Here is a 24,684-nt window from a genome sequence, read left to right on the forward strand (position 1 = left end):
TTGCCATTGTGATGCAGCAAACCCTGTGCTGGTTTTTTCTGCATCATGGCAAAAAAAAAAAAAAAAAAAAGATATGGTGAAGACATGCTGAATCTCAATACATTTAATCTCAGTCCACTGCACAAACACTATGGTTTTTGAAAAAAAAAAAAAACGTGTTTTCCAGATTTTAGAAGTACTTGCAAAATACTGCACAGTACAATGTGTGACATTTTTACTCAATACCCAAATATGGTCCAGCCCATTAGTGCATCAAAATAGTGGTCCTGACGCCAAGGCCTATTTCTGTAGATGACCATCTGCAGCTCTGCGGCACTGATTCTTCAGTACTGTAGGCACACCGTTCCCAGACTTCATCTTGGCACAGTGAGTCGGCATGCATTCTCTGTGCTCGCACAATGTCTGGACTCAAAATGACACATCTTCATTTCACATTGACTTGATGGAGGTTCTAATCCTGGGTAAGCATAGCAATATTTGCTTTGAGTTAAACTGCTGAGGAGGATAGGTTCTGCTGAGGAGGATCAGTTTACAAGATATTCATTGCGAGCATTCTTAATGAACTGCTTCACAAACAGAGAAGGCCATTAGCTGATTACTAAGATGATAGCCACTGGATTGTAATTCTAAAATTACACTTGACTTCGGGTACATTTTATGAATGTGCAATCACTGGTGTTTGTCTGCATGTGTGGGAGTCTGTGTGCATATGCTACCGAGTGATATTTAGGACTGTGTCACCGTAGTGGATAAACATAGAACGTGATGCCATGATAACATACTGCATTCTCGACATCATCTTGCGTATCTGTCTGTACGTCTGACAATGGCATACTCGCTGTCAGATGTGGGTTGCTGAGCTGACGGCACACCCAGACAGACTGCAGTAAAATGTTGTTGCTTAGCCTGTTAGTTCCCTCTTCGTTTTGGGACATATGCCTCAAACTCTACCACCTCAGCGTAGTCTGACTTGCTGTACATTCCTATTAGCCACTTCAAATACAACATCTGGATTAAAGGCTTCCTTTTCCACTGCCTGGTTTTATTTTTGCAGTGAGTTTATTGAGGGTACACACAGTATCCTTGTGAAACGGCACTCTTTCTTTAAAAAGGACACGCTGCAGGTTCAGTGGGGACATTGATGCCCAGAGTTAACATCTGTTAAGGGGACGGTGAAACTATTCTCTCCAGCTGGTGAGACTTCACAGAGACTTTAGCCAAGACGTTAAGACAATCCCAGATGGCATGATCAAAACACAATTGCACAGCTTAATTCCAGATGAAAGAAGAAGAAGAAGTCCTATAAAGGTCCTGAGGCCCATTGGGCCATCAGATACTGGAGGATGTAGCAGATGAGCGTCTATGACTTCCCCCTGGAAAGGATGCTAGTCCTTCATAGGTTATTTCCCGGCGAAGGCCGGTACCCATTTGCAGCTGGGTGGACTGTGACAATGCAAAGCTTTGTTCTGACTGCCAGTAAAAATCTGATATGCAGATCCATTTTGAATCTGAATCTATGTTGTAAGTTTGAACAGTAAAAAGTCACAAGAAACCTGTTTTTTTTTTCTCCCCACAAATATATTTCAACTCTCATTTGTAGGTGGTTGTGAAATGCAATTTTTTTAAATTTAAAACTTTATTTAACCAGGTCGATCCCATTGAGACACTAAGATCTCTTTTCCAAGGGAAGCCTGGCCAAGAAAGAAGCTTAAGAACAATTATGTTTCAAGAGGAGAACACAGAATCAAACAACAATAAAACAGAAAAAATACAATCTGGTCACATCATAGAGTTAATATGGGGCTTTCATGAGCAAGAACAAGAACGATATGAGGCAGATACTATGTCCCTCATGATGTTTTTAAATATTCCAAGAGAAGTTAGTTCCCTCAAGTTCAAAGTTCTCTGTAGTGAGTTCCAGGCAGCAGGTGTGAAGTACATGAAGGATTGCTTACCTAACTCAGTGTGAATTTTGGGGACATTGAGCAAATAGCAATCATTGGAACGCAAGGAGTAAGTGCTCTGGGTTCTCGAAATGTAGCCAAAGATATTGGGGGAGTAGACATAAGATCACTTTGTAAATAAAAATGTGCCAGTGTGAGAGACGGCGTGCACCCAACGAGGGCCACTCAACTCTGCTATATAAAGTGCAATGGTGAGTGAAGGTTTTGCAACATGTAACAAACCTCAGGGCACCATGATACAAGAGTCCAGAGATTGGAGACAATTTGCAGGGGCATGCATATAAAGAAGACTGCCATAATCCAATAAAGGAAGAAAAGTGGGAGCTACTAAATTCTTCCTAGCGGCAAACGTAAAATATGTCCTGTTACAATAAAAGAACCCCAGTTTTAGCTTAAAGTTTTTTGATCAGGTTCTCTATATGAGACTTAAAAGAAAACCTGTCATCAATCAGAACACCCAGATACTTGTAGCAAGACACTAGCTCAATCATGTATCCCTGCAGGGAGAACACATTAGGAGGGGGCTCGGGTGTCTTCCTGCCATTAAAAAAAAAAAAATCATAAATTTGGTTTTAGAAACATTAAGAATGAGTTTCAAATTTACAACCTGACGTTCCATAAGGTTAAAATGCGGTCTGTAAAAAGCCAAAGGCCTTGGCAAGGGTGGAGCCACAACAATAAACAACAGTATCATCAGCATAAAAATGGAATTTAACATCAGGGACATTTCTGCCAAGTACATCCACAAAAATGCTAAATAAAATTGGACACAGCCCTAGGGCACACCAGAGGAGACTTTTAACACTGTGGAGAAACTACCATTGAAATGTGTACACTGCATTCTTTCAGACAGATAGTTCGCAAACCAACCCACTGCTTGCTTTGACAGACCAATATTCAACAATCGTTGTTTCAAGATGGAATGATCCACAGTGTCAAAGGCCTTAGAGAGGTCAACAAAGAGAGCTGTACAAAATTTTTGGAGAAAGTCCTTCAGCTGGTCAGTTGTCAACCTCTCAAGGACCTTTGACAAGATGCACAACTTGGAAATAGGTCAAAAGTTATTCAAACAGGTAGGATCACCCCCTATTAAAAGAGGAAGAACATGAGCAACCTTCCAAATTGCAGGGATACAATTATTGGTGATTGTGAGATTGAAAATACATTGAATAGGTTTAGCAATTAAATCAGTAGCTAACTTTAAAAACCGAGGTTCTAAGCCATCTGGGCCAGCAGATTTTGTAATATCCTGAGAAAGGAGAGCTCCAAGGACTTCTTCCACTATGAACAATGTGAAACAAAAAGGCTGACCAATAGGTATGTGACCATCATCTGCACCTGAGGCTGGTAAAACAGTTGGGGGGGGGGATTAGAGAACAGGTAACCAGAGGCGATAAAATGCTTATTACAGCAGTCAAGCATGGAAGCCCTATCATGTAATTCAAGTCACAACTTTGCAATTCTGCTTTGGTCTGAACATTCAGATCGGATTCTGGGAGTTTTGACACGTCTATGATGTTCCTCACCATGTAAAGCTCACGGGAGGTGCTGTCATCTTCCCCTGCCACTCACAGCCACTGCAGGCCACTTCTCTTTCTCCCAGCTCAGGTAAATTTTCTCCCAGTTTCAATAAAAGCACTCACTACTATCTCCAAATAAATAAATAAATAAATAAAAATGTTTGACACAAGGTGTGTTTACAGAGACAGCATTTCCAAGACAAATGAGACAAAAACTTTGGGCAGCGACACAACAGTTGTCTTCAGCTGCTACGTGCATGTGTTGTGCGTGTGTGTCTGATGTGATGCTTGCAGTGTGTTTCAGGCTTTATAATACATAGATTTGTTCTGGGTCAGTTGTGCTTCAAACACATAATGAATGGGTTTGGTACTGCTCCAGTATGTGACAGTGGAGTGAGAAGATAAAGGTGTTTTTTTTTTCTAAAGTTTGGTTTTTGTTTTGTTTTTCAAATATGCTGCTGCCCCTCCGCCTGCATGCCTTGCGGGTGCTATGCCACTACTATAGCAACCGATGTTAAGATAAGATGGGAAACAAGGACTGCCACATGGACACACAGATCGGAGCTAGTCATTTGCTATATACAATGTGGACAGTCAATCAGTGACATCAGATTTGAGTCAGATATACACTATATCAAAATTGCAATCTGAACAAAGCCAAAATGTCTTGTCTGAGGACACAGCCAGGCCACATGAACCACACACCTGGAATCAAGCCAGGGTCCACTTCTGATCTCAGAACCACCTGCTCTGCAGGGGCTCACCTCGGCCATCCTGACCAGATCTGCATAATCACAGGTACACCTCATCAAAAGTCTATAATTGTATATTATTGAATAAGTTCTCATTTCAAAAACTTGTGTACGATCAAAAAGTGGTATATATATATATATATATATATATATATATATATATATATATATATATATATATATATATACACACGAGGGCTGTCAATAAAGTATAGGTTCTTTTTATTTTTTTCAAAAACTATATGGATTTCATTCATATGTTTTTACGTCAGACATGCTTGAACCCTTGTGCGCATGCGTGAGTTTTTCCACGCCTGTCGGTGATGTCATTCGCCTGTGAGCACTCCTTGTGGGAGGAGTCGCCCAGCCCCTCCTCGGAATTCCTTTGTCTGAGAAGTTGCTGAGAGACTGGCGCTTTGTTTGATCAAAAATTTTTCTAAACCTGTGAGGCACATCGAAGTGGACACGGTTCGAAAAATTAAGCTGGTTTTCGGTGAAAATTATAACGGCTGATGAGAGATTTTGAGGTGATACTGTCGCTTTAAGGACTTCCCACGGAGCGAGACGTCGCGCAGCGCTCTCAGGCGCCGTCGTCAGCCTGTTTCAAGCTGAAAACCTCCACATTTCAGGCTCTATTGATCCAGGACGTCGTGATATATATATATATATATATATATATATATATATATATATATATATATATATATATATATATATATATATATATATATATATATATATGGACTTGGGGGGGTAAAGAGTCTGGACTATACCAAAGGTCAGAGGCCAAAGAGTATGTGTAAAGATTGGGTTTAAAGCTGTGCCTGGTCTTACTGGGAGTAATGTGGACGGAGCAGAGCAGCTGACAGGCCTTAAACAGCCCACACTGCCTATTGGCTGCTGGATACATCATAGCTCTATCCCCATTCTGACCTCCTCTTTTCAGCATGGGTAGAGAGTGCAGTCCTTTTTTCTCTCTCTCTCACACACACACACACCCACACATACAGAGGTTCATTTGCCCCTTTTAGGGACCTCAGATGTTCACATCATCACCCTTGCGCAGTAGGAATGAAGGCAAAAGCAAGAAAAAGAAAGACGAGACAGAATTGCTTCATGCAAACCTTGTCATAATGACTGCTGATGGAGTAATGGAGGTGGGCGGTTGGTTAGAATGTGTGTCTGAGTTGCAGGATGTGGCACGAGGGCTGCAGAGTGCATCCTTTATTGTGTCACTTCTGTCACATCACACTTAACTTTAAGTCCTAAGAGAGCCCGTCTCATTCTGCACAAGTTTGCGGCGCTTCTGTGATGTGTTATTGTAAAAGTCAAGGTCTTTTTTTATTTTCAACAGCTCACTAAATTACAAGCTGCGCTTCACACGCACTCTGAAATGTTTCCAGGAATACAACAAAGAGGATGCACAAATGGAAAGACAGAAACACACACACACACACACACACACACACACACACACACACACACACACACACACACACACACACACACACACACACACACACACCACACACACACACCACACACACACACACACACACACAGAGAAAGAGGCCTTGAGAAGAGACATATTGAGAAATAATTGCTTCATATTAAAAAAAAAAACGTGTTGTAAGAAAAAGACAAATCAGACCATCTATTTAGCGACTGAATTAAACCAGACAAGCAGTAGAGGGATGTAGCTGTTCAGTGAGCTCTTAATCACAAAGAGAGATTTCTCTAGATGTCTGATAAGTTGAAACCTCTGAGCAAGTCAACCGGTTTCTCTGCTTTGCCGTAGTCCGATGGAAGTATGGTGAGACAGGTCCAGGAGTCACACATCTCCATGACACGGAGCCAGCACTGGTCCATTCCAGAGAAATTAAATGTCATCTAAACACCACACGTCGAGTCTATAGTGCCTCATAAAAGTATTCACCCTGCTTGGTATTTTCCTCATTTTAAATGATAATATAAATGTATTTATTTGATCTGGATTTTACGCAGTGGGCCTACACAAAATAGTCAAAATTAATGAAGGAAAAAGGAAAAAAAAAACCTCAAACTTTTTTTGAGTTTTCTAAAGTAGTAGTACATGTTGCGTGCATATATATTTACCCTCTTTGTTAGAAAGGCACTACGAGTTACAGTTGTTCTTTTGGCTGCTTCCAGTTTTTCATGGAAGTGGTAGCAAATCCAGTACAGTTCTGAACTGGGATTGGGTACAAGTTTTATGCAAGCTGCCCTTCTTGACAAAACTCCAGTTCTACTTGGAGAAACACACACAGTCCCTGATGTTCCCAAATGGTCTTACCTGCCAAGTATGTATCAGGACCTACTCTGCTTCACATCTGAAATCTGACGGGATCAGGAGTGCGCAACGCAGGATGGCTGTACCCTAAAGCAGATTTTCCACATACTACATTTGTGTTGAATGATGTTTGCGTTGCATCACGTATCCATCACATCTCAGGGGTGTTTTTGCTCCATCCTACATAAGTGTTTGTTGCACTGAGTGTGGGAACGAGTGAGAGAAAGAGGGAGAAGGGAGAGAGTGGATTATTTACTGGCGACAGTGAATGCATCAGGGAGTGTGTGTGCAGAGTTTATAATAAAAAGACAGAATATCTTTGGACTAAATAATGAGAGCGCAGCTGGGATTATAAACAGGAAAAGTAAGCCTGCATTGTGTTGTCGTCCAGCTATTTTTTCCTCAATTTTTATTTATGTATTTTTACATCTAAAATGGGTAAGTGACGATCTGATTGGTGACTTGCATTTCAGCCCCAACATCCGTCCAAAATATACCTGCTGCCTATTTGTATGTAATGCTACAACTGAAACGTACTGTTGCCAAACCGGTGGAAAAGTAGGCACTGCCATAAGCGGTGCCTATCAGCGCCAAAGACGTATCACAGATGCAACACACCGCAGATGGAACACAAATGTAATATGTGGAAAACTGACAACACAATTACAGTAACATAAGTAAATCATGACCTTCACAGGTGGTTCAGCGAATAGATACATGAACATTTCCAAATACAGTGGAACCTTGGCTTTAGAACTTAATTGGTTCCTAATTGGTGTTCTTAAACCGAAAACGATTTTCCCACAAGAAACAATGTCAAATGAATTAATCAGTTCCTGGCCCCAAAAAGAACAGTTTTTACCTATTTAAACAGTATTTCATGCATAAAGGCAGACAAATTACAAAGAATATTTATTGTATCTTATACAAAATACTGTGCAGTAATTCTAAGAAAATAGACAATTTAATTCCAACTTACCTGTACAGAAGAGACCATAGTAACATCAGGTAACTGAACTTCTGAACAGATCAGACGCCTCTGTTGCAGTAAAAACTCTGGTCGGATTTAATGTTGTTTGCTAACAGCATTAGCACTTTTAGCTGTCGGTAGCTTCACCTGTTAGCTCTAGTGATGTTAAGCTCGAGTCAGTCTGCTTAACACAGCATGGAGCTTTTTGAACCAGAAGTGTCAGTGAGCAGCGTTCTGAGCACGCCCCCATCACGTGACCACTGCGAGCGAGGCCTCGTTACGTCACACCACGTGTCGAGCTTCGCGGAACATTCGAATAATCTGGGCATTTCAATATGACCAGCCAAGTATTTAAATGAGATCTGAATCGCAGCTCAAACAGTGGGTTTTTGAGAGGAGGAGATTGCTGCCTAGCGACACTGTTATTGCCAATTACCACGTGAATCGGAGCCAAGGAAAGCATTAGTTTATATTTAGGTCTAGTTTAGAGTTCATTTAGTATAGTTAGCTACATACACACAAGGTTGGGTAGGATTACTTTGAAAGAATACATGTGGATTACATGTATGTATGTACATACATTTGCATTACTTGTAATCTGATTACTTTTGGATTACAATTCAAAGTAATCCTATCCAACCCTGCATACACATAGGATCTAACATAGACAGACACACACCATACACAACAGGCATTTAATCACACAGTACATCAACATAGGTTATAGGTTAGACTATATATTATAGGTAGATCAGAGACTGAGCTGAGTGACTGAAGAGCTATAATTTTGTTGAAGTGAAAGGTGAGAAAGGTGAGTGTGTGTGAGAGAGAGTGAGTAGTGGTGAGGAAGGGACATGGAGGAGCCAGTTCCAAAAAGAGCATGATCAACTGCTTGGGAGCACTTTGATCTAATAAGTCCCAAAAAGGTCAAGTGCTTCATTTGTGCTCAAGAGTTGAGGTACAGTAACAATACGTCTTCAATGCTGCGACACCTGAGGTCCAAACATCCCGAGACATCAATGGCTGCTGCTTCTGTTGCTGCTCCTGCTGCTTTTGGAGCAGGAATCAGGCCATGTAACCTGTATTTTATTCTTTATCTAAGATTAAAACATACTCAGAAACAAAAATAGCTCAGCATGTCGTACTGTATTTCCATTAAAGGCAGACAAGCGGATTTGGATGAGGCACTGGTGGACCATGTTGTGGAAGATGCACAACTGTTCAAAATAGTGGAGAGCAAAGCCTTCAGGGCTTTACTACAAAGGTTTGACCCAACATATGCCTACCTCCAGAGGAGAAGACCGGCTCAAATACTGGGTGATTCGAGTCGCAGTCTATCCCAATTTACAGAGAATGGCAAAAAAATATTTGTCAATGCCAGCAACATCAGTGCCTTGTCAGCAGGTCTTCTCCAAAGCTGGAGAGGTGGTGAGGCAGAAGAGGAGCCGATTAAAGTCCAGCACCGTTGAAATTATTCTTTTTTTTTTAATAAAAATTGTTGAAAGTTGCACAATCACTGTCTCCTATCCCCTCTATTCTAATTTACAAATTACAGCAACATAAGCACCAGTTGCAGAAGCACATTTTATCCATAGTTTGAGGAATGATACCATAAATCTACATATAGTCTACAATAAAGGCTTTCATAACCATTATGTGTGCATCTGTAGGGACTATTTATTACATTAAAAAGACACAATAATACATATGACATTTTCTTTTATTATTATTATTTTTCAAGAACAAACCACATCAGTCATGAATTACTGCAAACATTTGTCAGGGCACTCGCTCAAGGTAATTCTCAAAACAATCCAGCAGATGTCACCCTTCAAACTGTATCAAACGTGTCGAAGCAGTGTGACGATTTTCAGCCAGTTGTGTTGCAGTGGCTCACTGGTTCATGAGGCTTCGAAACTGCCATCAGTAGTTAGCTCCACTTAATGTAGGATTAATGAAAAAAAACGTGGCTTATAATTTTTAATGTCCACAACAAAGTAAACCGTTTGGAGAACCACCATGCAGTCCCCAAAAATATGATTTAAAGAACAAACAGACTTTTTGCTTCTTCTCATCTTCTTTCAGGTTTATTGTTGGATTGCAACCCCACAAAAGTGCATTACTGCCACCTACTGCAGCGGAGGTATTCGTGAACCAAGACTATGTTCGAAAAGTGCTGCATTTTTTTTTCAAAAAATAATGTTTGTGAACCGATTTGTTCGTGAAGAGAGTTGTTTTAAAACAGAGGTTCCACTACTGAATACGTCTTGGACTTCATTCACATCAATTATTAAGAAATATGAAGCACGGTAAAATCTATCTAGGCAATTCTTAAAAAAACTGAGAGACGAAGCAAGAATAAGACTAGTGAGGGAAGCCAACAAGACATATGTGACAATTCCGATTAGGTTCTAGGCTTCTGTGGCTGTGATTGGAGAAACTATACATAGTGCAAATTCTGTCTGTGTCATTACCAGTCACAGCTTCATAGTGGAGTGGAACAGAGAAGGATTTTATTCAGGAAAACTGGTCAAAGCTGGACTCATGCCCCCTGTGGTTTCTGGAGAAAAAAAAAAATGTTTTCTCTTAAGAAAATTCTTCTCTAGTCCATTGCGCCTTGAAGAATGGAGCAGAACAGAAAAGAGGGTGATTTTTATTTTCCTCTCCATTACACTTCATCAATTTTGACTATTAGCTATTAATTGGGACTATTAGCATCAACTGGGACTATGTTGTGTTGGTCCACTGCATAAAATCCAAATAAAAAATCAGTTTAAAATATGAGTTGAGTTGTAATGCAAAAAGAAAAAAAACAAATTTTAAAAAGGCCCAATGCCAAAGGGGGTGAAAATGTTTGTATGGTACTGTATGAGCATAAAAGATGTGCATGAGCTTCACAACTGCACAACTGATTCTGCAAAACCAGAAACCCATGCAGCACTGAAGAAAGCCATAACACCGCCACCGCCACCCTCCTATTACATCCTTCCCTGCTTCAGTAATAATTCACAAAGTCGCAGCCAGTGTCAGATCAACATGACAACAAAAATCCACATGTGCAGAACAACACCAGCTGAGGTAAGAGAGTAATCAGGGGCAAAAATTAGCGATGCCAGTGGAGAGACGAGGAAACGGCCACAAAGAACAATCCTGCTTCCAACCACAGGAAGTGCTGAGCTCCCACAGTGTCAAACATAAGACTTCCAGAAATGGCTGAAACAAAATACCCACACTTTCTCATCAAAACAAACAATAGCCACATTGTGAACTGATGTGGCACACTCACAGTTAGGGGAGACATAAAGGCACAGTTTGAAAACAGTGGGCCACTGATGTTCATTTTCAAGCCTTCCGTTTGGAGAAAAAAAAATACAGACTTCACACAATTCACTGGAGAGGATTGCAATAGCATGAGTCTACCAATAGGTGACCTCAGCTATAGGCCCTCAGAAGACAGGCTGTAGACGTGCCGCACACAAAGACATAAACACAGATATGACGAGTGTCTTCATTGTTTGGACCCAAACTCAACAGCATCTCGTAAATGACGTGCGGTCTCAGCAGGGAGCACTATTCTTAGCGGCCATAAATGTTTTATTTATTCTGGGAAGATTCTTCTTCTGAGGATAAAAACAAAACCAAGCCTCTTTTCTCACATTCACACCTGGAAACTGCCCAGTACAACCAAATACTCATTCGCTGGACGCTGAGCAGCTCTGCTGGAGCAGCTGGGGTTAAAGGTCTTGCTCAGGGTCACCTCTGTGGTGGGCGTGCAGACAGAGCAACTGCTTGCTTGCCCTTATGTGTGCACTTGCAGATTTCAGGGACTCCCCGAGAAATTCTTCAGTGCGGGAGCAGCCAAACACAGATTTTGAAACAGAAAAGTGTTTGAACTATACTACCAGTCACATCTAAACAGATCAGTGTGCAACCGCAAATAACGTCTGTCATCAACCCAGAATGATGGATCCACTGACTAGTAAATATGTAGGTTTATGACCTAAAATAAATTGTTTTTGAAAATGAAATGCGTGTCCACATTTCTTTTATTTTGTGTACCCTGAAACTCATCTCAGCCGACAAGACAGTATAAGTTTGGGGTCTTGAACATTTCACAATGTTACACAAATCCATGATGGAACCCAAACAGGGCCTTGGCCTCCTATGCTTTAATGTGGAATCTGTAGGACTCGTACTCATTGCTGGGGTTTTTTGGAACTGAACTGTTGGTGGGCTTTGATGATCCCATTTCACAAGTCCATAATCATTATTATTTAATTATGTGGAGGTATTTTGTCACTGTGAGCAGTGGACTTTGCAAATACTTGTATGCATAGTTCCACTTTCTCTTTCTTGTATGTTTGGCAATTCTTTACTATATTTTGTTTGTTTGTCATTATTTCAGTTGGTAGTATGGCCAGAGCAGATGTCACCCCTCTGAGTTTGGTCTGCTTGGGGTTTCATTCTTCAAATAAAAAAAATAAAAAATAAATACATGCACGTGTGCAAGAGTGGAAGGGTAGACCTGTATCTTTTGAAGTGCCTTGAGGCAGCTTATTTTGTGATTTGGTGCTATATAAATAACTTCAATTGAACACCCTGATATTGGGTTGGGGAGACCTTTGTTAAGCCCAGTTTATGGTATTCTGTATTAGCCCCAATGGAGAACTTAAAGGTTCATGACTGCGTCAAAATGATTGCGTAGCGCTACAGTTATGGAGTATTTGATGCATAAAAAGGCCTTTATGCTGGCACACAACAAACAGTACTTTCCCAACTGCATTTCTTACACAATTGGCTTACTTTCATGTCAAGGTCATCCACGTGACAGCTGTTTAATTTTATTGATGCTGGACACAGGCTGGCAGCTCAAAAACACAGCAAGGTATCAGGTGAGAAAAATAGAAGAACAGGGCTATAAACAATGCCATAAAGAGTAACAATCTAGCGGGGAAGTGAGAGAAATGAGGGGCTAAATACAGGGTGTGATGAGCAGGTAATAGGAAACAGGTGTGCAGGGAAGATCCAGAACAAGGTGTGGAAAACAGCAGGACAACTGCCCACCACCAACACCCAAGTGACAGACAAGAGAAATCAGTTATAACAAACCCGAACAGAAAAGTAACAGACAAATCACATCAATACATAACAAAATCCACAAACCTGACACCATGTATTTAATGATAATTAAACAGTGAGGCTAATTCCATTCAATTTAGTTTATTTATATAGCACCAAATTACAACATAACTCACCCCAAAGAGCTTCAGAGGGATAAGGTTCGACATTACCCAACCCCCTGAGCAAGCACATTAGCAACAGTAGCAAGGGAAAAACTCCCTTGAGCATTTTTTGATTATAGGAAGAAACTTTAAGCAGACCAGAGTAAGAGAGGTGACCATCTGCTCGGGCCATACTACCAATAATAAAATAACAAATAAGTAAAGCACAACAAAGAATTTTCAAACATGCAAGACAGACCTAATGATACCAAGCAGTCATTGGGAATTTTATCAAGGTTTCCTGTGAAACTGGGAACCATTTCATTCCTAATAAACAGTGCTGCCTGCATCCTCATAATTACAGGATTAGTGGTGTGTCAAATCAGGGGGTAAGTCAGGGACAGTAAGATGAAGCATATCACTGGCGTTGTGAGGAAATGTCAATGACAACATTTTATCTATCTGGTGTGTTTCTCTGGGCATGATGTAGCATGCACGTGCCTCAGTGTTGAAAAGCCCAGTGACTGGAGAAGGCGAAGGGGCACCTGCTTTTCACCTGGCACCAGCAGATATCCTCCTGACTACTAGGACATATATACAGTGGGACAAAAGTATTTAGTCAGCCCCTGATTGTGCAAGTTCTGCTACATAGAAAGATGAGAGAGGTCTGTAATTTTCAACACAGGTACACTTCAACTGCGAGAGACAAAATGAGAAAAAAAATGCAGTAAATCACATTGTAGGATTTTCAAAGAATTTATTTGTAAATTATGGTGGAAAATAAGTATTTGGTTGCCACAAACAAGCAAGGTTTCTGGCTCTCACAGACCTGTAACTTCTGCTTTAAGAAGCTCTTCTGTCCTCCACCTGTTACCTGTATTAATGGCACCTGTTTGAACTTGTTATATGCATAAAAGACACCTATCCACTGCCTCAAACAGTCAGACTCCAAACTCAACCATGGCCAAGATCAAAGACACCAGGAAGAAAATTGTAGATGTGCACCAGGCTGGGAAGAGTGAATCTACAATAGTCAAGCAGGTTGGTGGGAATAAATCAACTGTGGGAGCAACTGTAAGAAAATGGAAGACAAACAAGACCATTGATAATCTCCCTTGATCTGGGGCTCCATGCAAGATGTCATCCCGTGTGGTCAAAATGATCATGAGAACGGTGAACAAAAATCCCAAAACTACACGGAGGGACCTGATGAATGACCTGCAGAGAGCTGGGACGAAAGTAACAAAGGCTACACACTACGCAGAGAGGGACTTAAATCCTGCAGTGCCAGGCGTGTCCCCCTGCTTAAGCCAGTACGTGTCCAGGCCCATCTGAAGTTTGCCAGAGGGTATATGGATGATAGTGCTCCAACTGGGGACTCCATTGTTCTCCTGGGGGATTTCAACGCTCACGTGGGCGGTGACAGTGAGACCTGGAGGGGGGTGATTGGGAAGCACGGCCTCCCCAATCTGAACCCGAGTGGTGTTCAGTTGTTGGACTTCTGTGCTAGTCACAGTTTGTCCATCACAAAAACCATGTTCGAGCACAAGCGTGTCCATAAGTGCACTCGGCACCAGCACACCCTGAGCCAGAGGTCGATGATCGACTTTGTAGTTGTATCATCTGACCTTCGGCCACGTGTCTCGGACACTCGAGTGAAGAGAGGGGCTGAGCTGTCGACCGATCACCACCTGGTGGTGAGTTGGATCTGCTGGGAGGGGAGGAAGCTGGTCAGACCTGCAGGCCCAAACATAACGTGAGGGTCTGCTGGGAATGACAGGCGGAACCCTCTGTCAGCGAGGTCTTCAACTCCCACCTCTGGGAGAGCTTCTCCCAGATCCCGGGGAGGTTGGAGACATGGAGTCTGAGTGGACCATGTACTCCACCTCCATTGTCGATGCCGCCGCTCGTAGCTGTGGTCGCAAGGTCTCTGGTGCCTGTCGCGGCGGCAATCCCCGAAGTCGGTGGTGGACGCCAGAAGTAAGGGATGCCGTCAAGCTGAAGAAGGAGTCCAACTTGTCTTTGTTGGTAGGTGGGACCCCGGAGGCAGATGACAGGTACCGGCAGGCCAAGCGTGCCACAGCCTGTGCGGTTGCAGAGGCAAAAACTCAGGTCTGGGAGGAGTTCGGGGAAGCCATGGAGGAGTACTATCGGTCAGCCTCAGAGAAATTCTGGCAAACCGTCCGATGCCTTAGGAGGCGGAAGCAGCTCTCCACCAGCACTGCCCACGGTGCAGGTGGGGAGCTGTTGACCCTGACTGAGGATGCTGTCGGGCGGTGGAAGGAATACTTCGAGGATCTCCTCAATCCCATCATCACATCTTCCGAAGAGGAAGCAGAGACTGGGGACTCAGAAGCAGGGACTCATGCATTACCCAGGCCGAAGTCACTGAGGTGGTTAGAAAGCTCCTCGGTGGCAAGGCTCCTGGGGTGGATGAAATCTGTCCTGAGTACCTTAAGTCTCTGTACGTTGTGGGACTGTCTTGGCTGACATGCCTCTGCAACATCGCGTGGCAGTCAGAGACAGTGCCTCTGGATTGGCAGACTGAGGTGGTGGTCCCTCTGTTTAAGAAGGGGGAACATGAGGGTGTGTATCAACTATAGGGGGATCACACTCCTCAGCGTCCCCAGTAAGGTCTATTCCAGAGTACTGGAGAGGAGAATTCGACCGATAGTCGAACCTCGGATTCAGGAGGAGCAGTGTGGTTTTCGTCCTGGTCGCGGCACACTGGACCAGCTCTACATGCTCCATCGGGTGCTCGAGGGTTCATGAGAGTTCGCCCAACCAGACCACATGTGCTTTGTGGATCTGGAGAAGGCGTTTGACCGTGTCCCTCGGGGCACCCTGTGGGGGGTGCTCCGGGAGTACGGGGTCCGGGGTCTTTTGCTAAGGGCTATCCAGTCCCTGCACAACCGCAGCAGGAGCTTGGTTCGCATTGCCGGTAGTAAGTCAAACCTGTTTCCAGTGCACGATGGCCTCCGCCAGGGCTGCCCTTTGTCACCGGTTCTGTTCATTATCTTTATGGACAGAATTTCTAGGCACAGCCAGGGTGTAGAGGGGGGTTTATGGAACCACAGAATCTCGTCTCTGCTGTTTGTGGATGATGTGGTTCTGTTGGCTTCGTCAAATCAGGACCTTCAGTGTGCACTGGGGCGGTTTGCAGCTGAGTGTGAAGCATCCCAAAATCAGCACCTCCAAATTAGGCCATGGTTCTCGACCAGAAAAAGGTGCTTTGCCCTCTTCAGGTCAGTGGAGTGTCCTTGCCTCAAGTGGAGGAGTTTAAGTATCTCGGGGTCTTGTTCACGAGTGAGGGACGGATGGAGCATGAGATCGACAGACGGATCGGTGCAGCATCTGCAGTGATGCGGTCATTGTATCGGACCGTCGTGGTGAAGAGAGCTGACTAGGGGGGCAAAGCTCTCGATTTACCAATCGATCTACGTTCCGATCCTCACCTATGGTCATGAGATTTGGCTCATGACCGAAAGAACGAGATCGCGAGTACAAGCGGCCAAGATGAGTTTCCTCCACAGGGCGGCTGGGCGCTCCCTTAGAGATAGGGTGAGGAGCTCAGTCACTCGGGAGGAGCTCGGAGTCGAGCCGCTGCTCCTCCATGTTGAAAGGAGCCAGTTGAGGTGGCTCGGGCATCTTTTCCGGATGCCCCCTGGACACCTCGCTGGAGAGGTGTTCCGGATATGTCCCATTGGGAGGAGGCCCCGGGGAAGACCCAGGACACGCTGGAGGGGCTACGTCTCTCGGCTGGCTTGGGAACGCCTTGGGGTTCCCCCAGTGGAGCTGGGGGGATGGTGTTGTGTGGATCGGGAGGTCTGGGCAGCTTTGCTTGAACTGCTGCTCCGCGACCCGACTCGGGATTAAAGCGGAAGAAAATGATGGATGGATGGATTATGGATGATCCAGAAGAGACTGGAGAATATCATGTAGTCAGATGAAACCAAAGTAGAACATTTTGGTAAAAAAAAAAACTCAACTTGTCGTGTTTGGAGGAAAAAGAATGCTGAGTTGCATTTCAAGAACACCATATCGACTGAAGCATGGGGGCTGAAACATCATGCTTTGGGCTGTTTTCTGCAAAGGGGACAGGTCGACTGATCGTGTAAGGGAAGAATGAACGTGGCCATGTATCATGAGATTCCTCCTTCCACCAGTGAGAGCATTGAAGATGCCAACGTGGCTGGGTCTTCCAGCATGACAATGATCCCAAACACACAGCTCAGGCACGAAGGAGTGGCTTTGTAAAAAGCATTTCAAGGTCCTGGAGTGGCCAAGCCAGTCTCCAGATCTCAACCCCATAGAAAATTTGTTGAGGGAGTTGAAAGTCCATGTTGCCCAGCAACAGCCCCAAAACATCACTGCTCTAGAGGACATCTGCATGGAGGAATGGGCCAAAATACCACCTACAGTGTGTGCAAACCTGGTGAAGACTTAAGTCTCGGTCCCACCGAGTGAAGAAGCAGTGAAGAAGGAGCCACGCACCCTGTCTTTTGTTTCGTGAGCTATCGTGGCATTATAGTGGCTCAGAGTGGCTCTTAGAGGCATTATCTTCAGTTAACGAGGCTCCTCTCTGAGCGTGGCGCTAATTTCAAGATGTTCAAAATTTAGCAACAACAGCGCTGCGCAGTTTGTGTTCGAGTTACTGCGACGGCTTAGAGGCATTTGCGTGGTGCTTACGAGTCTGCAAAAAGTCCATTATCCGTGCGCCTGGCACCTTCACAGGACCTGAGAGGCTATTTTTGAAGCGGCTCCTCCTCTTGCGCACACAATTGCACCTGCTCTGTGCGCTGGACTCTATATATTTTGTAGTGGATTAATCATTTTCTGCCAAACCTTGGATGGTGAAAACACTTCTAATCACTTCTGGCATCACAGAGGACTGTTTCATCTGGACGCTTTTTTTTCTCCTCTCTTTCCTGCTCCATGTGGAATGTATTTTGAGCAGCTTAAGGTAATTATTTTTAATGTTTTTTTATAGCTTGATAAAACAGTTCCTTGCTATAAAAGTATGTCTGTATGTTGATGTCTGTTGTATGTAAAAGTATGTTGATTTAATATCTTGTTAATGGATCACTGTGTGTGCGCACTGAGGCAGCTGAGAGGCTATTTTTGGAGCGGGTCTCCTCTTTGCGCACCAAATTCCACCTGCTCTGTGCGCTGGACTCTATATAAAATAATTATTTTGTAGCGGATTAATCATTTTCTGTCAAACCTTGGATGCCGAAAATACCTGTAATCACTTCTGGAATTAATGTATCACATGAGCTCCGCTGTGTGTGCGCACTGACGCACTGAGGCAGTAGTGACTCCTCATCACACTCGTTTGAAGCGTGATGAGGAGAGCAGAATGCCAGCTCACAAAAGAGTGATATTTCAGTCAATATTGGACGAACACAAAGTTAAAATTTGGGTGACTGCGTGAAAGTGGATGTGTGTTTAAAGCCATGGAAGATAATAACTCCAGTGGAGCAGCTAAGAGCTGTGCAGCAGCACAGGTGGAGAGCGCGCAAAAGAGCGCTTTTGAAGACACAACACAAAGTTAAAAGTTGTATCATGGTGACTTGTAAGCTGAGGAAGAAATAAAGAAATCTATATATTGAAAATGATCCACAGGTGTATATAATAAAACGGCCACCTCATTCTATATGCAGAACGGCGCGCAAAAGAGCGCTTTTGCAGAAATAAACAGACGAACACAAAGTTAAAGTGGAATCACGTTGTAAAAATGATTGTGCTTAAAACCAGGGAAAAAATAAAGCCATGGATGGAACGGAAGCTAGAAAGAGCAGAGAGGCAGCTGTCCATGAAAGGACAACAGCAGCGCGCACGCAAAAGAACGATTTTGCAGAAATAAACGGACAAACATAAAGTTTTGTGTGTTTAAAGCCGCAAAAAAAAAAAAAAAAAAAAAGCCAGAGAGCCACGGAGCCAGCGAGGAGCACAGAGGCAGCTCTCCGGGAACCCGTGGTTCGGGTCTAGCTGGTCTGGTGCATTACAGGTGGACTGCAGCCTGGCACACAGCGCACAACTGCGGAACTGTGACGGAGTGTCTATTTTTGGACTGTGTTAAAAAAAAAGAAGGGACATCTTTAAATGCTGCTGTGAATCTGTGAGTTGAAAACCCACACTTTGAAGGGACCAGGTGTGGGAGGGCTGGAGGTTTGGACCAAACTCATGCCTAAACGTGCGCCAACATGGCGTTATCATGGCGCTATCATGGCACTATGTGGCTTAGTGTGGCTGATGCGAGCCATTCGAGGCGGTAATGACAGGTCGGTCGTGGCTCACTAGAGGCTGCTACGCGGCACATGCGGGGTACAGAGAGGCACATAGTGGCACCTTCATAGTGGATACGTGTTAAGATGAAAACGTGGGTCATTCTTCAAATAATCACCCCACACCCATGCATGGCTGCATTACAGGAAATGTTTGACCTCTGTCATTGCCAACAAAGATTATGTTGCAAAGTACTGAGTTGAACTTTTGTTATTGACCAAATATTTATTTTCACCATAATTTACAAATAAATTCTTAAAAAATCCTACAATGTGATTTCCTGCATTTTTTTTTTCTCATTTTGTCTCTTGCAGTTGAAGTGTACCTATGTTGAAAATTACAGACCTCTCTCATCTTTCTAAGTAGGAGAACTTGCACAATCAGGGACTGACTAAACACTTTTTTGCCCCACTGTATGTCCTAGTAGTCAGTTAATTTTGAGAGGCGGTGATGGACTGGTTGCCTGTCTAAGTGGTTGCCAAGCAAGACAACTGACACTTCCCACCAGCGCATCTTCCCAGACCTGACCCACAGCAACAGAAGCAAACAGAAAACACATCTCTTGGAGAAACTCTTGCTGTCACTTTGGGAAGCGTGGCAGTGATGTCTGAAAGAGTAGCAAGAGTAGAAAGTGTGCCATCTAAAAACCAAAGTGTAGTGCTGCTACTACATTATGACACTTTACTGCAAACATTAAATCACAACATAGTGGAAATTCTGGGACAGTTCGAGTTCAGACATCATGTCCCGTCAGATTTTCAGTTAATGTACAGCGACAGCATCATAGTTTGTCATTTCATTCAGTCTGACCTGATTTATCATTCTATCAGCCCACTTTTATTCTGCCTGAGGGTGTCCCCAAAACAACCCTTTACTTTGCTTTTATGCCATTGTTAACACTGCGTTCTGTACGACTGACATGCATGTGGAAGGCGACACGGCACTGTTCACACACATGCACGGCAACAGCAGATGCTATACTTACTCGGGAAATCGTGCAGCCATGTTGTCCCCAGATGCAGCAATTTGTTGTTGTTATTTCATAAATGTCTTGTTAACTATTAGTGGTCTGACAGCAGCCAAAATGCACACCATAAAATGTAACAAGTGGAAGGCCTCAGGCTATCTTTGCTGTTCTACAGAACTACCGCTGCAGCTCTGGAAATGATTTGCAAAATAAATAAATACATTTCCATAATGACCAGGAATACTAGTGTATTTGCAGTCAATTTGCACCAATGGTCAGGCAGATGACGCAAAAAAACCACTAGCCCATATGTGTTGACAGTATTAACTCAGGAAAATGAACAATCGTTCTGTGAGAATGAACTGGTTCCGTGTCCACGTTTGCCAAAAGTCGAGTTTCCAGTCCTAACATCAATGTATCCTGACTTCACATACAGTGAGAAAATAAGTATTTGAACCCCCTGCGGTTTTGCAAGTTCTCCCACTTAGAAATCATGGAGGGGTCTGAAATTTTCATCTTAGGTGCATGGCCACTGTGAGAGACATAATTTAAAAAATAAATAAATAAAAAAAAATCCGGAAATCACAATGTATGCTCTTTTAATTTATTTGTATGTTACTGCTGCAAATAAGTATTTGAACACCTACCAACCAGCAAGAATTCTGGCTCACACAGACCTGTTAATTTTTCTTTAAGAAGCCCTCTTATTCTGCACTCTTTACCTGTATTAATTGCACCTGTTTGAACTTGTTACCTGTATAAAAGACACCTGTTCACACACTCAATCAATCACACTCCAACCTGTCCACTATAGCCAAGACCAAAGAGCTGTCTAAGGACACCAGGGACAAAACTGTAGACCTGCACAAGACTGGGATGGAGTACAGGACAACAGGCAAACAGCTTGGTAGAAGACAACAACTGTTATGATTATTTATTAGAAAGTGGAAGAAACACAAGATGACTGTCAATCTCCCTCGGTCTGGGATTCCATGCAAGATCTCACTTTGTGGGGTAAGGATGATTCTGAGAAAGCTCAGAACCACACAGGAGGACCTGGTCAATGACCTGAAGAGAGCTGGGAACACAGTCACAAAGATTACATTAGTAATACATGATGCTGTCATGGTTTAAAATCCTGCAGGGCTGCAAGGTCCCCCTGCTCAAGCCAGCACATGTCCAGACCCGTTTGAAGTTCACCAGTGACCATCTGGATGATCCAGAGGAGGCATGGGAGAAGGTCATGTGGTCAGATGAGACCAGAATAGAGCTTTTGGAATCAACTCCACTTACCATGTTTAGAGGATGAGAACAACCCCAAGAAAACCATCCCAACTGTGAAGCATGGGGGTGGAAACATCATACTCTGGGGTAGCTCTTCTGCAAAGGGGACAGGACGACTGTACCATATTGAAGGGAGGATGGATGGGGTCATGTATTGCGAGATTTTGGCAAACAACCTCCTTCCCTCAGTAAGAGCATTGAAGATGGGTCATGGCTGGGTCTTCCAACATGACAATGACCCCAAACACACAGCCAGGGCAACTAAGGAGGGGCTCCGTAAGAAGCATTTCAAGGTCCTGGAGTGGCCTGGCCAGTCTCCAGACCTGTACTCAATAGAAAATCATTGGAGGGAGCTGAAACTCCAAACCTGAAAGATTTTTAGAAGATCTGTATGGAAGAGTGGGACCAAAATCCCTGCTGCAGTGTGTGCAAACCTGGTGGAAAAACTACTGGAAATGTTTGACCTCTGTAATTGCAAACAAAGGCTACTGTACCAAATATTAACATTGATTTTCACAGGTGTTCAAATACTTATTTGCAGCAGTAACATACAAATAAATTATAAATAAAAATCACACACTGTGATTTCCGGATTTCTTTTTTTTTTTTCAGATTATGTGTCTCACTGTGGATATGCACCCAAGATGAAAATTTCAGACCCCTCCATGATTTCTAAGTGGGAGAACTTGCAAAACCGGGTGTTCAAATACTTATTGTCCTCACTGTATACGAGGGATGGTTGACAAGTTTTTGAGCCTGACCTAGAAAAGTAGTGTGTGTGTGTGTGTGTGTGTGTGTGTGTGTGTGTGTGTGTGTGTGTGTGTGTGTGTGTGTGTGTGTGTATGGCTCTCTGTCTTTTGCATTCTGAGAAACCAACATTTCTTGAGAATGTGTGAAATTTTGACTCACGGGGTGCAATGTTGAGAAATGTTGGTTTCTCAGAATTCAAAAGGTGGAGAATCACACCGTTTTCTGGGTTGGGCTCAAAACGTTTCAATCACCCCTCATACATGCAAAAACATAAAAAAAAACTACATGTTCAAAGGAGTTTGGTTTCATGTCAGAAGGGCCTTTGTCCAGTTTGAACACTGTTCTCATTATGAAATGACCCCTTTTATCACTGGGAAATATTTTGTGCATATTGTGCCAGACAGCCCGTTAGTACCTCAGGTATGGGTCAGTCCAGAGACAGACCAACTTGTGAATTTGTCATCTAAATCGATCATTAATGCTGTTATGTTAAATTTTTAAAAGGTCTTGTTTGTACAGTACCAACACTGTTCTCAGAATAACACTTTTGAAATAAGGTGCTTTGGAGACAGAAATGATTTGAGTTCTTGTAAGTACATTTTGTACACCTTTCTTTTTTAAAAGAATTTTGATGGCAATAGAATAAAATAAAAATTAATAGATTGCCGATTGGACTTAGGACCATTTGTCACACTGTATCACATTCTTTTCAGAATAAAGAAGTTCTGTCTCTGTATTTTGATACAATCTCTGAATGAAAATTCATAATAATAAATTTCCACTAGATCATAATCACTCCATACAAAAATTTAAGCTCAGTAATGTTTATGTTGGACATCTGACTGGTCAAAATTTCAAATCCATTTTATTCAACTTGAAAGAAAATAAGTGAACATAGAAGCACAATGATTTGCTGCAAAAGACATGTTGGCTGTGTGCAGAGAAAGTAAACTGTATTCTTTTCGGTGAGGGAACAATGAAAAAAGTCAGCTACCAATGCCTGCAAGAGTGGCACACCATGCACTGAATAGTACATGCCATCAAAAAAATAAAAATAATAAAATAAAATAAAACATTTTCATTTGCTGCAGAGGGAATAGGCAAACCAGATGTTAATTAAGCAACCATCATTGTGCAGATGCCCCCAGTTTTGTACCAGAAAAGCAGGAACAGCCATAAATTAAGCTTAAATGACAAAAATTTGTTTTTTTACACATGCAAGCTTGTAAAATCAAGCAGATCAAGAGCTGGTTTTTTACATGGTGTTGCACAAAACTTTTAAAGACAAACTGCTGCCCATGAAATTAGCATTTCTCATCATACGGTCTTGCTGCTAAAGTAAGTCCCTTCGGCTGTTCCCTTGTTTGCACTCGGGGACGCCACAGCAAATCCAAGGTGGATCTGCATGTTGAATTGGCACAGGTTTTACGCCGGATGCCCTTCCTGACGCAACTCCACATTACATGGAGAAATGTGGCAGGGGTGGGATTTGAACCCGGAGCCTTCTGAAATGAAACCAAGTGCATTAACCACTTGGCCACCACCCCCTCTGCTGCTACAGCTGCTATAAGGTGTTTTTCTGCAATCAGAATTTGAATGCACAAGACCATGGGACCTGTGTCTGTGTAGAGTGCACGGACTCACAAACGTAACTGCACATGTACGCATGCTTCTTTTTTTTTAACAGCAGGTGCTGGGCCTAGTTAGCTGCACACTGCCAAGCAACAGATAGCTGGCCGAGAGAAGGAATGGGAGCATGCTGCTCAATCAATGAGCCATCAATCATCAATCACACACACACTGAGAGACCCAGCAAACACAGGAAACAGGAGACCATATTCTTTAACTACCATACAAAAAAAAAAAAAAAAGCCATCAAAGTGCTGACTCTGACTTCAGGCCTTTTTCCACGGCCAAATTTCCGAGCCTGGCTTCGCCTTGCAGTGATTTGGTTTGACCTTATGGGCCTGAGCGCTCTCTCAGGAGCTGTGTGTGTTCTCCACAGTCTGCTGCACTGCAGCTGAAACAATTATTCAATTAATCCTTCAACTGAGTGGCACAAAACAGTCAACTACTTTACGAATCAAATTTTTTAAGTTATTTATCAAGAAAAAAATACCACTCTTTGATGATAGTCCCTCAAATATGAAGACTTGCTGATTAATCTTTTTTGGATTAGTCTTATTATTTGGGATTTTGTGAGGTTTCATTGTTTTATGACATCAAATCAACATCCAGAAAACCAAATCACTCTCTACAACAGTCATCTCCAAAGTGTGGGCCGTGGCCAATTATAAATAAATAAATAAAAAACATCCTGGATTTTCAATTTTGTAATGAAGTATAAAATCACCCAAGAGTTATTCTTCATTTGGCTGACCTACTTCATATGATAGTCTATATATATATATATATATGTATACGGAAAGTATTCACGACGCTTCACTTTTTCCATATTTTGTTGTTGCAGCCTTACTCCAAAATGGAGGAAATTAATTTTTTTCCTAAAAATTGTATTCACAACACCCCATAATAACAACATGAAAACTTTTTTTTATTCTTGCAAATTTAGTAAAAAAAAACAAAAACTAAGAAATCACATGTACATATGTATTCACACTGCTCAATACTTGATGCATCTTTGGCAGCAATTACAGCC

The 24,684-nt window shown here is 42.8% G+C and overlaps 1 protein-coding gene across 1 annotated transcript in view; it reads right to left on the bottom strand.

The window, feature by feature from the left end:
* Positions 1–24,684, bottom strand: part of igf1ra (insulin-like growth factor 1a receptor) — a 242,427-nt gene that overhangs the window by 102,448 nt on the left and 115,295 nt on the right. The window lies entirely within an intron of this gene.

This window comes from Thalassophryne amazonica, chromosome 8 (genome assembly GCF_902500255.1).
Source record: "Thalassophryne amazonica chromosome 8, fThaAma1.1, whole genome shotgun sequence".
Lineage (NCBI taxonomy): Eukaryota > Metazoa > Chordata > Actinopteri > Batrachoidiformes > Batrachoididae > Thalassophryne > Thalassophryne amazonica.